The sequence below is a fragment of the Moschus berezovskii genome, chromosome 1 (genome assembly GCF_049115385.1).
Source record: "Moschus berezovskii isolate FMDL1 chromosome 1, NW_MosBer_1.0, whole genome shotgun sequence".
NCBI classification, from domain to species: Eukaryota; Metazoa; Chordata; class Mammalia; order Artiodactyla; family Moschidae; genus Moschus; species Moschus berezovskii.
This window is the reverse complement of record NC_142460.1, coordinates 80281565-80295629: the sequence shown is the minus strand read 5'-3', so window position 1 is coordinate 80295629 and position 14065 is coordinate 80281565. Positions and strand designations below refer to the sequence as shown.

General features: G+C 41.0%; 1 protein-coding gene and 1 non-coding gene across 28 annotated transcripts in view; one reads left to right on the top strand and one right to left on the bottom strand.

Moving 5' to 3' along the window:
* The window catches only part of ZBTB20 (zinc finger and BTB domain containing 20), an 891891-nt gene that overhangs the window by 752452 nt on the left and 125374 nt on the right, over positions 1-14065 (top strand). The window lies entirely within an intron of this gene.
* TRNAE-CUC (transfer RNA glutamic acid (anticodon CUC)) lies at positions 11659-11731 on the bottom strand. The gene has a single exon. It is a non-coding gene; the product is annotated as a tRNA-Asp (tRNA).

The following is a 14065-nucleotide window of genomic DNA, read 5'->3' as shown; positions in this document are numbered from 1 at the left end:
GCATTTTCACGTTGCCTTGTGCCCCACAGATTATATAGCCGATTCTGCCTGGAATTTATCTTTTCCTAGCATGCCAACTGAAGGTATCAGTCACATATCCTCTTCAACTGAAAATGAACCTCTTTCTCAATTTCTCAGAAGCTAATTCCTGCATTCAACTCTGAAGATTTCTATCTGTACATTATGGTTCAGAAGAACCCATCTCTCCTTCTTTCCTGCAAACACCTCAAGCTGGTTATCATCCAGATGGTCTTTTGTTGTCATCAGAAATGTTGTAGTGGTCTCAGCCAAATATTATTTTTGCTAGAGATTGATACTTGGGAGAAATAGTTGTGGTAATGAAGTATTTGCCTGTTATTGAATAGTTAAAATAGACTTCAACGATTCAATGGAGATTTCAAACAGGACGTCTAGCATTCAGCCATATTTTAAACTAGGAGTTTCCATCCATTGTGTGATCAAACACATCCACGTAGGCTAAAAACAGTTTCATCTCCCAGCTCTAGCCTTGCCTTCAGGCTCTCTTAAGTTCCTACCATGGCTGCTGCTGTGTATTCCACATCTTTCTCATGACCCCTTCTGCTTTCAGCTCCTGTCAATCTTTCCTTCCTTCTTACCCAAACTGGAGGAGGGAATTCCTCTCTTTAATCTACATACGACATCTAATGAGAATGATTCTGTTGAATTTGGTGCTTTCACACCCCTGCCATCACCTTGATGAGTGTGAATGACAGGGATGTAAGGTCATGACCAGATCCCATACAAGTGTCTTTAGTGAAGGTTGGTGGGACTAGGTCTTAACCAGAAGAATTCAAAGCTCCTGACTCCCAGCCAGATATACTCTTGATGGTTCAGGGCATCCTCAATATTCCCAAAAGATATATTCTAGATCTAGATGACTGGTTTGTAAGCACCCATCCTCAGATGCATGTGCGTGCTAAGAGTCAGGTCCGACTCTTTGTGAGCCGTGGACTGTAGCCCACGAGGTTCCTTTGTCCATGGGATTCTCCAGGTAAGAATACTGGAATGGTTGCCATGCTTTCCTCCAGGGGATCTTCGCGACCCCAGAATCGAACGCGTGTCTCTTCTGTTTCCTGCATTGGCAGGCAGATTCCTTACAACTAGTGCCACCTGGGAAGACCCATTACCAGGAGGAGGAAGAAATATGCCAGAGGAACTAGGAGCTGGGAGAAGGAACCTGACTGGCCACCTTGAGCTAGTCAGCCTCCCTGAACCTATAAAACACTTCCTAACACTGTCTCCTGGGTTGCCGAGACGACCCAGAGAGAGGCTTATCTGACACAAAGCCTCACTCATAGCAGAAACCCAGGAAAGCGAGCCCTTTTTACCCTTCCTGCCTGCTCTCTTGGTGTCCTCTCTTCCACTCCTCTGCTCGCCCTCCCTCATGAAAGGAAGGCAGGCAGAAGGAATCTGATGGAGAAGTGGCAGACTGTGCAGTCTCTATAAGTTTAAATTACAGGAGATTAGAATAACCTTGATTTGCCTGAACCAGGTAGGCTGAAGTTTGCAAGTTTTCAAATCAGCTGACCTCCTGTCTAGTGACAACACAACCGTGGCATAGAGGGAAGCTGAAAACCATGACTCAAGAGACCATAGCGTCTCTCAAGAGATTTTTCAGTGGTTCACTAGCTCCGGACAGGGCCCTGAGCGGAAAATGCTAAACAGATTGAGTACTTTTCGCTCATGGCCACCCCCTTTTCCCTCTCCTCTGCCTCGGGGACCCAGGGTCCTTATGTTTATATGATTTTTTCCTTCAACCTCCCTGTTCCAGAATTACACCTCTTCCCGCCCCCAGCCATCACCAGCTCCAATTCAAAACTACTTTACACTGAGGTAGCTCTCTGGGGACTGAAGCCATCAGAGCACCCAGGCATGAGGGGTTCAGCCACCCTAAGATACGTTAGCCTCACAGAAGAAGTGTTGGAAATTGAACTGTACCTCATTAACAAGGGGGCTTGTGCTCTTGGCCCCAGGGAGGTGGCCTCTCTTTGGAGCCAGACTATCTGCCTAGAATCAGTTCTGCCCTGATACAGCTGTGCCCACCCCTCTGCCTCTTTATCTTTGGTCACATATGTGGTACGAACTCAGAGAAGCCAACTTTCTTCCTGGGAGAGAAAAGGAGGTGATAAAATGTAGGTTTACATAGTGAATAAGCCAACCTGGGCTGACCGCAGAGGGTCTCTGTTACAAAAACATGCTGTGATGTCATTTCTTTATATGAAAGTTAAGTTTCTACTTTGGAGAGCCAAGGCTCTAACAGGTATAGTTATGAACGTAGTGTGCATAAGTTTAAAACCCCACTGCTTTGAGAATGGTCAAGGCTCTTATCTCCTGTGAACTCTGAGCATTTTGCAAATTTGAATAATCAGTCATCTTGAGTTTCCTCTTTTGCATAGGAGGGTATGAAGGCTCATATGGGACATGGCTTTTTGTTTCCGGGTCACTGAGCAGCAGAACTGCGTTTGGGGCCCCTAGCCCCTAGGGAAGTTTAGCTTTTCTATCTGAGAACTGGGGAAACTCCTAAGACCTCCTCTATCCACGGCTGCCAGCTTCTCCATCTTCTAGCATTGCTCCTGTGATGTTAGAGAAAATGTTAGCAGGAGAATCAAAGGGAGGAGATGGAACATTAGGGGAACATTAGCAACTATTGAAAAGACATTTTGACCTATTTCTGTAGTTATCAATTTAATAGTATTTGTTGCCAGGAAATGCACTGATGGCAGGTGGGAGGTTGGATTGCACTAGCAGCCTGTTCTCAGGGGCCCTCCAGTTTCAGGAGGTGGTAATTCTAGTTAATAGAAGGGTGAACTTCAAACACATTTTAACCAAATCAAATTGTAGTGGGAAATATCATATTACTGATGTTCAAGCCGACTCACAGCTGGTAATATTAGTCAGTATATAGGCCCCAAATTCTGACTTTTCAGCATTTTCAGATATGTTTTTGGCAGTGAGAGAGTCCCCCAGGCACATTGTTATGTAGGAATAGGAGATTTTTAACTAACATAGAAGCTAGCCTAAATGAAAAATTCTTTATTCTTGTTAGACTTTTTATAAGATTGTCAAATATTCAAATAATATGTAACCAAGCCAAACTTCAGGTGGTTGATAGGAAATCTCCTAGAGCCAGGAGTTTTAATTTTTTTTTTTTGTTTTGGTTTTTTTCTATGACATGTTGGCAAATGATAAAAGCAATTCACTCTGCTAACCAGAGATGCTGGGCAGAGTTCCCCCAACACTGATTTCATGCCATGAAAAGCACAAGGCACAGAAAAGAGTTCAGGCTTTGTGTCCTACCGCTCAGATTTGAATCCCAGCTTAGCCTCTGCTAGCTGTGTGAGCAGAGGATGCTCACCTAACTTCTCTGAACCTTAGGCTCCTCACTAAGAAAATGGGCAAAATATCAAGCTCTCATAGTTAGCATGAGGATCAAATGAGATGACATATGTAGAGAAATCCACATATGAAGAAAAACCAGTGAGCATACACCAAGTGTTCAAAGATGATTATTATAATCATCTACCCTTTTTGCCTCTGTGGTTTGCAGTTTCTTTTCCCAATAAAATGTAAGGCTTTTAATATGATAGTAAAACGCAGCACTGCTATAGATACCCTGCAGACTGATCTGGTCAGTCCTTTCTGAGTGAATAGCTATTTTCCATGCCACCTTAGCCCCAGTTAACCTAGACTTCCCTTTATCAGCCTTCTCTGGGTTCATACAATCAGACCACAAGACACATCTTAAGCAAATCAACTAGACCCCTTGATAACACAGACTCAAGGTAAATGAATAGAATCAAGACAGCAGATCACATGGCAGCTAGAACTTTCCATGGCCCTTCTTCACCTGTTCTACTCCAGCTCATCTTAAATTAGGAGAGATGTCAGGCATCTTTCTGCGGGACTGCCTCCTGCCCAGATTTTTTTTTTTTTTCTAAACTTTCTCCATGTGCCCGAGTCTCCGTTTTCACAGAGATTAATTCTGATTTGGTTCGCCTACACTTTTGAAGCTCTAAAAGCTTTCCATTGTGGGCAGATTGTCTCAAATACTGTATTTGAGGATGGAAAAATAAAACTCTGCCCAAATGTAAGCACCATTGAATCAAAGAAACAGTATTTTTTTTTCAATTGCATTCTTTGAAGATCCAGACAACCTTGAATTCTGTACAAAAGGCACATCAGTAAAGCCATCCTCCCTCTTAAAAAGACACAGAGAGAGAGAGAGAGACCAACTACAGAAAGCCACTATTCATGATGTAAAGGGCTAGAGTGTCCAGGAGGAAAAAAATTGAAAAAGAAGGTGATTCTATAGATAGAACCCAGACCGAGAAGTCTGGACACTCAAATCCTGTTTCCTGCTGGATGGTAACCTGCCTTCTTGTGTGGATCCCAACATAGCTGCCACACCCCAACTCCATTGTCATTGTTTCTAGGGAGCATGGATTCTGACTCACCCACCTAAGGTGAGGTGAGGAAGTTCATTTGCTGCTGTTCTGAAAAACATTCTGATTTCTGTAGCAATGGCATTCTGCATGGGCAAAGTGTTTTCCTCACTTGCAAGGAAGAGCCGTGAATTGTACCTCCCGTTACTCTGATGTGGATAAAAGACAGAATTTCTCATAATCCTATGGGAAAAATATATGACGTCACTATGCCAACTTTGAACAGTGAATTATTAATCACCTGAATATCTAATGCAGAAGCACTGACCTGGCCTCACATCCGTGTTGATTCCTCTTCCAGCCGTGCAAGTTCTTGGTCAACACTGATTCCAGGACAGCTCAGTGTGAGCGGTGCTTCGATAGAGGGTGCCTATCCCTCCCCTCATAGACGGCTAAAGCCCTCTGTGCACTGGTGGCTGCTGCCTTCAAGTGTGGCTCCAATCCCTTCCTGTTCGTGCTTTGAGAAACATTAGTAAATCTATGAAAGGGCTGTTCCGTAACCAAGAGGTCTTGCTTCTTCTGAACTGTTAAAGCACTTATTTATATGTCTTATTTGGCACTGATTGCATACTGTCCTATACCAGAGTATGTTTATGTGTGTCTCATTCCTCCTATCACTGCTCAGTAAGCTCATAAATACAGAGATTGTATTTATACACGATTTGTATCTCCTTCAACACCTACAATGTACCATCAGAAACAAAAGGTACATAGTGAATAATATAATTTTAATGATTGAAATTAACAGTAGCATATAAGTATTTGGCAACAAACTAGCATTTCTAAACTCCGTAAATGCCAACCCAGAAGGCATCTTACAGAGTTTATCATTCAATTATATCTGTAAAGCTCTAGGATTTTCCCCCCAACTTAGTATTTATAGGTTTCATTCTTCCCTCCTCTTCACTAACAGCATTTTCACATAGTAGGTTTTTAATAAATGATTCTTGACTTGTCAATTAAAATCATACAATAAAGCAATAATTTCTCATTTCTTTACATTGAAATACTTATTTTGATCCCCATCTACACCTTTATTTCAGACCTTGTCAACACTTGCAACACAGGTATCTTGAGATTTCGTTCCACATAGTACCTGGCTAAGGCTTAAAAAATGGTCATGAGTTTTAATTTGGTTTCTTTATCAAGCCTCTTACAAGGCAGAAGAAAAATCTTTTTTTTTTTTTTCTGTCTTCTCCTCTTCCTCATAGGAGTGTTAAATCGTTGAATGAGACCTAGTCTCTATAAAAGCATTTTAATTTCTGGAACAAATGTAATATCAGATTCATAACATCAGATTGAGGAAGATTTGGCACCCCGGCACACCAAATGATTGTGAACATCATATGTGTTGAGCTTCTGCGTGGACCTGAGGGGTGAAGGGTTTATTACACTAAGCTCTTACATTAGATGCATATGACCTATTAGGTGCATTCACTGTGTCCTGTGCCCAAATGAGGCAACCGATTGCTTAGAGCCTGTCTGGCCACGCAAAAGCGTCACCATTACTCTCCAACCTGATTTGATCCTACACTTCAGCCACACAGAATGATCTGAAACCAGTCATTTCCATGCTAGGTCACAGATTTCCAAATTAGAAACATTATTCCAGTTTTGCCTCCGTTCTTTCTCAGAGAGTCTGTCTCGCAGAAAGCCAGGGGAGCCGTCCCAGGCTAGACGTTCTGTTGAGTCATGTTTACTGTCCCCCCTCAGAAAGGTTCCAAAAGCAAATGCAAGAGGTTGCCGAATGCAGGGACATGTGGCGTGCATGCTACTGAAGTGAGAGGCATAGCATACACCTGCTTTTTGGCTGTGGCAGGCCATCTTGACTGTGCCATGCCACAAGTTAGCATTTTGGATGAGCAATTGCCATTCTGTTGTTTTCTTCTCAACACATGGTGTTCAAAAACAGTTAAAAGAAAACTGTACCCATTTGCTCATCCCAGAAATCTAAAATTTCAAAGAAGCATGCCAAATTAATTTTCACATAATATTTTCCAAGCTTTTTCTTTGCACTGAGAACTGATATTTCACTTTTTGAACTCACAGTGTCCCGGCCTGAGGTAAATGGGTGCCGTTTCTCTTTAAATGGCATTAAACATATCAAAGCAGGATTATATCTGTCACTGTCTTTTTTTTTTTTTTTTCTAATGGAATCAAAATCCTTCAGGGAGTGTCCCAAATCCACATTAATGTCTTTGAGTGCTAATGTTTCCACTGGGACTTTTACATTAGCAAAATACAAGTGTGTGGATCCCCCCGCCACAACTGCTGTCTGTCTAAGAGAGAGCCGACTGCACCTCCGTTATTCTCCATGGCCTTCACCTCACCCCCGTCAAGGTGGTAGAGGAGGATGCTTTCTTTTCCACCTTTTCCCTCCCCTGTGTGTAACCGCACCCCAGAAAAGCTAATATGAATGCAGGTTCCAGCATGGGAGAATATTTGGAATCCCAGCTGTGAATTTTATTCAGAAAAAGACTAACAGCAGTAGCCATCATTACCACCTATATTAGTAAATAATAAGAAGAGGCTCACATCACATTTCATCTTAGTTGCACCTCTTCCTTGCATTCGGATATACCCTGGGAAGTTACAGTATTTCGAGAATAAATTTGTTTACAATGTGGGGTGGGAGGACTGGAAAGCTCTACAGTATTTCTCTCCAGCCCCTGCCCAGCATCTTCCTTCTTTCAGTGCCATCCTGGCCACAGAAAGCTTGAGTTCTGCAGCTGATGCTCTGCAAGCGCCATCCCTGGAGAGCTAGGAGCTGAGAGCTTCTAAGCGGGCTCTTCGCATACTTTCACTTTCTGGAGCACTCTGGAGCTCGGCACTACTTCCTTAGCAACTCTTCCTACCCCTCCCTCTCTTCCTTCCCCACTTTTCTTTCCCCCTCTTTCTTTTTCTACCCCTCAAGCTTGAACTGGAGTGTGTGTGTGTGTGTGTGTGTGAATGGTGGAGCGCAGTGGGGAGGAGAATCTCCTGATGCCCCAGCCTACCACTAAGAAAGAAACTCGGTGTTTTTATTTAAACAACCTCTCCCCACAGCTAAGGCTTCATATGTGGAAGAAAAACTCAAATCTTTATCCCTTCCCACACTTTACGAAGACAAGGTAAGCAGAGGCAGTGATAATGTCAACCCTGGATTGAAAAGGAAGCCTTTATGCACAAACTGTGTGCTCACCTTTAAATTTTTTTCGAGGAAAAAATAAATCCCTGTCATTGGCAATTATTGGAGAATTGATTGTGCTAGATTTTTGTGGGAATTGTGCATGTTTTTCTAATACTGAAAGAGTTTGGGGATTTTTTGTTGTTGTTGTTCGTTTGCTTAATTTTAAGCACTAGTTTCACAAAAGCTTTGCAGTGCCAGGTAGACTGTCTTCTATAGCTGGAAAAAAATACCCTTCTGTACGTGAGTCATTTGAATTGTCTACATGTAATATTCTTTTTAGGTGGGTCCAATGTCAGTTTGTTCATGCTAGCATATTTAAATGTCAAGGTGGTAGTAAATGTGTGTTTCTATTTGCATAAATGTCTGCACACAATTTTAGCAGTGTATAGCAGTCACTAAAAATATTTTCTGATGGCATTCATAGTTGTTTCATCTCTGGGTTTCCCTCTTGGCAAACTTTGGCAGAGAATACAAGTTTTGTAGCTGGACAAACTTAGATCCGTATAGGAGTGTCATAAAGCACTTTCTACTTTGTGAGGCTGGTTAAGCCACTGTCTTGCTGTGCCTCAGTTTCTTCACCTGAAGAACAATAGATGGTAACTTCTATTCTGGAAGGTTTTTGTCAGAATTAAGTGAGATAATATATGTAAACCCCCTAACATAGTGTCTGAAACATGGTAGACACTTACACGTATTATTTCTCTCCTCCCTTCTTTTTAAGAGAAATGCCTGGGTGATCTGATCCCTTCTTTGGTCTTAAGCTTACTATTAGTGATTTTTCTCCATATCCAGATTACTTGAACCAATCATATTAATTAGGCTTTAGCCTCTCAATTTTTGTTCACCACATAGGAAATCATTCTGCTGTGTTGTATACTAAGATATAACTGTAAGCAAAATGACTCTGAGATTAGGTAGTGTGCTGGAGCTAATAGACTCTGGACTCAGCCAGGTTCTTTGCTGCTTTATCCCCAGCTCCACCCTCATCCTTGACCTAAATACCCTCTCAGAGACGGGGCAGGAGCGGAGCAGCCAGGCCTCAAGAGCCCTGTTTCTGAGCTACTTAGGGCAGTGAATTTGGAGTAGATTCTGAAGGGAAAGCATGTCCAAATGCATAGAACAGCTGAAATCAATGGCTCGACCTGTAGATTTGGGGTACTAGAAAAATTCCAAATTCTTTCCAGTTTCTAATACATGGTTCTTCCTCTCTTGATTCAAACCTAATGATTAGGTTTTATATTCATCCAATGGGAACAAGTATGACTACTCGATTATTCTATGTGATTGTGTTGCAGATGTAAAATTCTTTGCAATAGCACAAACTATTCTAATCATACCCTTTTTTACTTTCCTAATACACATAGGTTGGAGCTCAGTAAATGTTGAGTAAACAAATTTAGCCAGTGACTTCTTGACCATGATAGTGACACAGGATCCTGTTTGTACTGTCCAGAAATATATTTTATGTATAAATACCTGTATCAATAGACCTCTCCCTCTGTGTGTATACTTATATATGTGTATGCATATATATTGATTTATTCATATAATTGTTTAAATGAAAGACCTTGAGGGACCCAGTTCCATTGGGTCACTGATAGCCCTGAATCTATTTATAGATTCATTACTGATAAAGTTGCCAGCTGTATAATTAACTCTGTGATCACTGGCCAGTCCTCAGTTTCCTCATTTACAAAATGATTAGATTAAATAATCACTAAGGTAGGAAAACTTTTCAGCTCCATAATTCTATGTTTTTTTCTCTTCAGTAAGAAATAACGTCTGTTTTTGAAAGCTATTCTATTATTGTTTGAACTTTGTGCCAATTTTTCCCCTAATGCAGGAATCACAAATGAAATCTACTAAGGGGCTGGGAATTTGTACTTGCTGTTAAAATTCAGAGCAGCTATTGAAACTGGTGTCTTTTCACTTCAATTACTTATCATTTAGACACAGACATTCAACATGATGGGGCCAGCCTGACCTCCAGAGGAGCCTGCCCTGCTCCTGTTATTTCAAAAAAGAAACTGAAAGCTGCCCAGATCGCCACTTCTGGAATCCTTAAGGACACTTCCTCTTTGGTGGAAAAGAGGCCTGCCAGCTCATTATGGCTTCATAGAGGCTTTTCTAGACTCTCAGGCTATGTTTGATATTAGTGACAGTCTGCCCTAGTCAGCCTCACCATTTCCAGAGTGATGTGTTCCTGGTGTTTTTTGTTTTTTTTTTTTCATACCAGCATATTTAACGTTGTGTGATTGTCCCCATCAGGAAAGTAGGTGTTCATGTCATTAATGTGCTGATTTTGTTCATGAAAGAGTAAACTGCCAGTATGGTACAGTACTACTGGGTTGTTTTTTGTTTTTTTCGTCTTCCTTTTACTAGCAGAAAAAGACTCTAAATTGTGTCTTTGGATTAACAACATCTTCCCCTTTCACAATTCGAATTTCAAAACCCTCTTTAAATGAGCAATTCTCAGGGTTTCCATTACTGACAGCTGCCTTTGTGTGTGTCCCTGTGACTTTGTGACTTCCCTGGTGGCTCAGACGGTAAAGAGTCTGCCTGCAGTGCAGGAGACCTGGGTTCAATCCCTGGGTCAGGAAAATCCCCTGGAGGTGGGCACAGCAACCCACTCTAGTATTCTTTCCTGGAGAATTCCACGAACAGAAGAGCCTGGCAGGCTACAGTCCACGGGGTCACAAAGAGTCTGACACGACTGAGTGACTAACACACACACATGGTGACTTTGTGGTGGGCATTTCTTCCTTTCAGCTCTTTGAGAGTTTTCCTTGTCCTGGCCAGCACTCAGAATCTCACTAGTACTCCAACAATAGCCTCCCCCTACCTAGCCTTCCCGACCAAAGTGAGCACACTGTCTCTGTCACTTTACCTCTCTTTCAGATGCTCCCACCTTCCTGAAACAAAAGAAGGGTCTTAACATTTAATCTCTTACCTGATAATTTTTTATTAGAACCCAACTATTAGAGTTTTATGAATGCTAAGGGGAAGACCCAGACAATAGGCACCAAGTCTTATTTTTAGACAACTACTTTGCAGTACAAATGAACAGCACTTGGGAATAGCCAAGTCTCACTCATTTGAGTAAAAGAACAGGGTTGTTGCCTCCCCTGTATCAGGATCTCCTCCTCTTTGGTCTGCAGTGCAGTCCCACTTTGGTTTAATTAATCCATTAAGGTCTATCTTAACCCTAGTCAGTAATGATGGAGGGGCTCACCGGAGCCATCCAGAATGGGAGAAATTAGATGGATAATGATTTTTGTGCTGATGATGTGTTCTGTCTTTTTATATAGTTGATCCCGTGAGGGACATATTTCTTTGGTGTATTCCTGCTGATGTTCTCAAGACAGATATATTACAGAGGAATAAATCAGACTATGAGGTTTTTCTAGTGTCTAATTCTTGGTGTGTAAATTTAGTGTTTTAAAATCAAAGCTATTTTTAAAAATATATTTTTATCAATATAATATTAAATAATCAAGAGGATGAGAGAAATTTGAGTAACTCTCATTTGAGTATTATTTTTATTACACTTAGACGCTGTTATAGAATATTTATGTTAATAGTCTTCTTCTGATTGCTCCCTCCTCCAAGAGTAAACTGTTTAAGATGATTCCTCTTCAATCCAATTCAACAAGTGTTTACTGATGCCTACCACATGCATAACAGTTGACAGTTCCTAAAAATCAGGAGACTTAAATAGCTTTATATGTCTTAAAGTAACAAAACAGGACTGTGTATATATATATATATATATATATATATATATATGCACACATATATATACTATTTGAAATTAAGACCTATAGTTGCAATGCAACAAATTAATCAAACCTTATTGGGTGAGTACCCACTATATTTTTTCCTACCATCAGTGGAATTTATAAGCAATTATAAATACATTTATTTTTTAATATTTATTTATTTATTTAGCTGGAGCAGGTCTTTTTATGACATGCAAGATCTTTAGCGCTGGCATGTGAACTCTTAGTCTCGGCATGTGGGATTTATTTCCCTAAGCAGGGATCGAACCTGGGCCCCCTGCATTGACAGCACAGAGTCTTAGCCACTGAACCACCAGGGAAGTCCCATAAAATACGTTTAAAGTACAATAAATCTTTTAAAGTATGGTAAAGTGGATATGGTGGTTTTTACCTTATTTAAGAGGATTGGCCACTAGTTGACAGCAATCTTGAAAGTCTCTCTAGCAGAAACAGCCTTTAAGCAATCATTTGAAGGAAGGAGAGATATTCTTCAGTGCTGAGGAATTATTCCACAGACAAAGGCTTGTGTGGGAAAGATTCAGAGATGGACTTTTGCACGTAAAGGAATGATTCTCAATGGGAAGATGCCAAAAGGCAAAGGAGATGTCCTTAGTGGATATATTAGGACCTTCATGGCACCATTTTCTGAGAGATTAAATGAGCAAATTATAAAAGGCTTTCAGTGCTGGTAGTCTGGAATTTGTAACTGATCTGAAGTAGGATAGAAATCCTCTGGAGGACTAAAAGGGGAACTATGGCAATCAAACCATTGAGAAGATGTTTGGAGTGAGGAGGCAATTTTCATATCCTACGTATAATGTGATCAAGAGTTGTGCTATGCTCTGCTTAGTTGCTCAGTCATGTCCAACTCTTTGTTAAACCTCATGGACCATAGCCTGCCAGGCTCTTCTGTCCCTGGGGATTCTCCAGGCAAGAATACTGGAGTGAGTAGCCTATCCCTTCTCCAGGGGATCTTCTTGACCCATAAATTGAACTGGGGTCTCCTGCATTGCAGGTGAATTCTTTGGGGAGCCCTGATCAAGAGATAGCCAAGGATAATAGTAAAAAATGTATGTTTGAGTTAAGATCATTTTAAGTAATTTTTTATATTCTTACATACATATAAGAAGCAAAAAAAAAAAAAAAAATTCCAGCAGATAAGTTGACTTTTGTTTTTCAGATTTATTTGGTTGGTTTTTTGATTAGTTTTTCTTTGGCGTATAGTTGCTTTACAGTGCTGTGTTGGTTCCTGCTGTACAGCAAAGTGAGTCAGCTATATATACACATATTTCCACTCTTTTTCAGATTCTATTCCCACATAGATAATTACAGAGTATTGAATAAAGTTCCCTGTGCTATTCAGTAGGCTCTTATTAGTTATCTATCCTATATATATAATGTGTAAGTCAATCCCATCTCCCAATTTATCCCTCCTCCCCTTTCCCCCTTGGTAACCACAAGTTTGTTTCTATGTCTGTGACTCAACTTCTGTTTTGTAAATAGGTTCATTTGTACCATTTAAGAGTCTATATATAAGTGATAGTGTATGATGTTTGTCTTTCTTTATCTGACTTACTTCACTCAGTGGGACAATCTCTAGGTTCACCCATGTTGCTGCAAATGGCATTATTTTTCTCTTTTTTATGGCTGAGTAATATTACATTGGATATATGTATCACATCTTCTTTATCCATTCTTTTGTTGATGGATATGGAAGCAGAAATATTTTATTTCAGAAAGTTTAGCAGAAGTTTGGGGATTTGGACGGTGTCACGGACTGTGGCTTTGTAGCATTTGAAAAGCAGAATGATTTAAAAAGAAAGAGAGAATGCTCTGTAGGGAATGTGAGGTGCTAGCAGAATTTCTAATCAAAGGTATTCTGAAGTGCTGACTAATTAACTTACCAGTCCATTCTAAAGGAGATCAATTCTGGGTGTTCATTGGAAGGACTGATGCTACAGCTGAAACTCCAATACTTTGGCCACCTCATGTGAAGAGTTGACCCACTGGAAAAGAGTCTGATGCTGGGAGGGGTTGGGGGTGGGAGGAGACGGGGACGAAAGAGAATGAGATGGCTGGATGCATCACCGACTTGATGGACATGAGTTTGAGTGAACTCCAGGAGTTGGTGATGGACAGGGAGGCCTGGTATGCTGTGATTCATGCGGTCGCAAAGAGTCGGACACCACTGAGCGACTGAACTGAACTGAACCATAACTAAAAGAGGCAGATTATAGGAAAAGATGAATGTGTGCATCAACCCCTCAAATGCATGAATATAAGAAGAAAAAAACTATGAACCTTAAGATGATGCCTTTCAAGGGACAACCCGGTTAGGAGACAGTAAAGGAATGATGAGGTAACAATTGAAGGGATAAAACTGAGCCAAGATTTTAAACATCAGAAGAAAGGACTTTTTTGAGAAGCTTTTTAGAGAAACAAGAAATTGAAGGAATGTTGCAGTGCCATCTTAGCCAATGCTCAAATTCTGTATGTGGGGGAAAAGGAAGCCTCAAAGAGAGAAGTGGTCATGTAAGCAAAGCTGACTTGTAGATGAACCAGAACTAGGTCATGAGGGTGTTTGATCACAGTGATGTGCTCCTTCCATGTGCTGTGCTGCCCTCATGAAGGACCTGTCCAGTCACTTCTTGAGG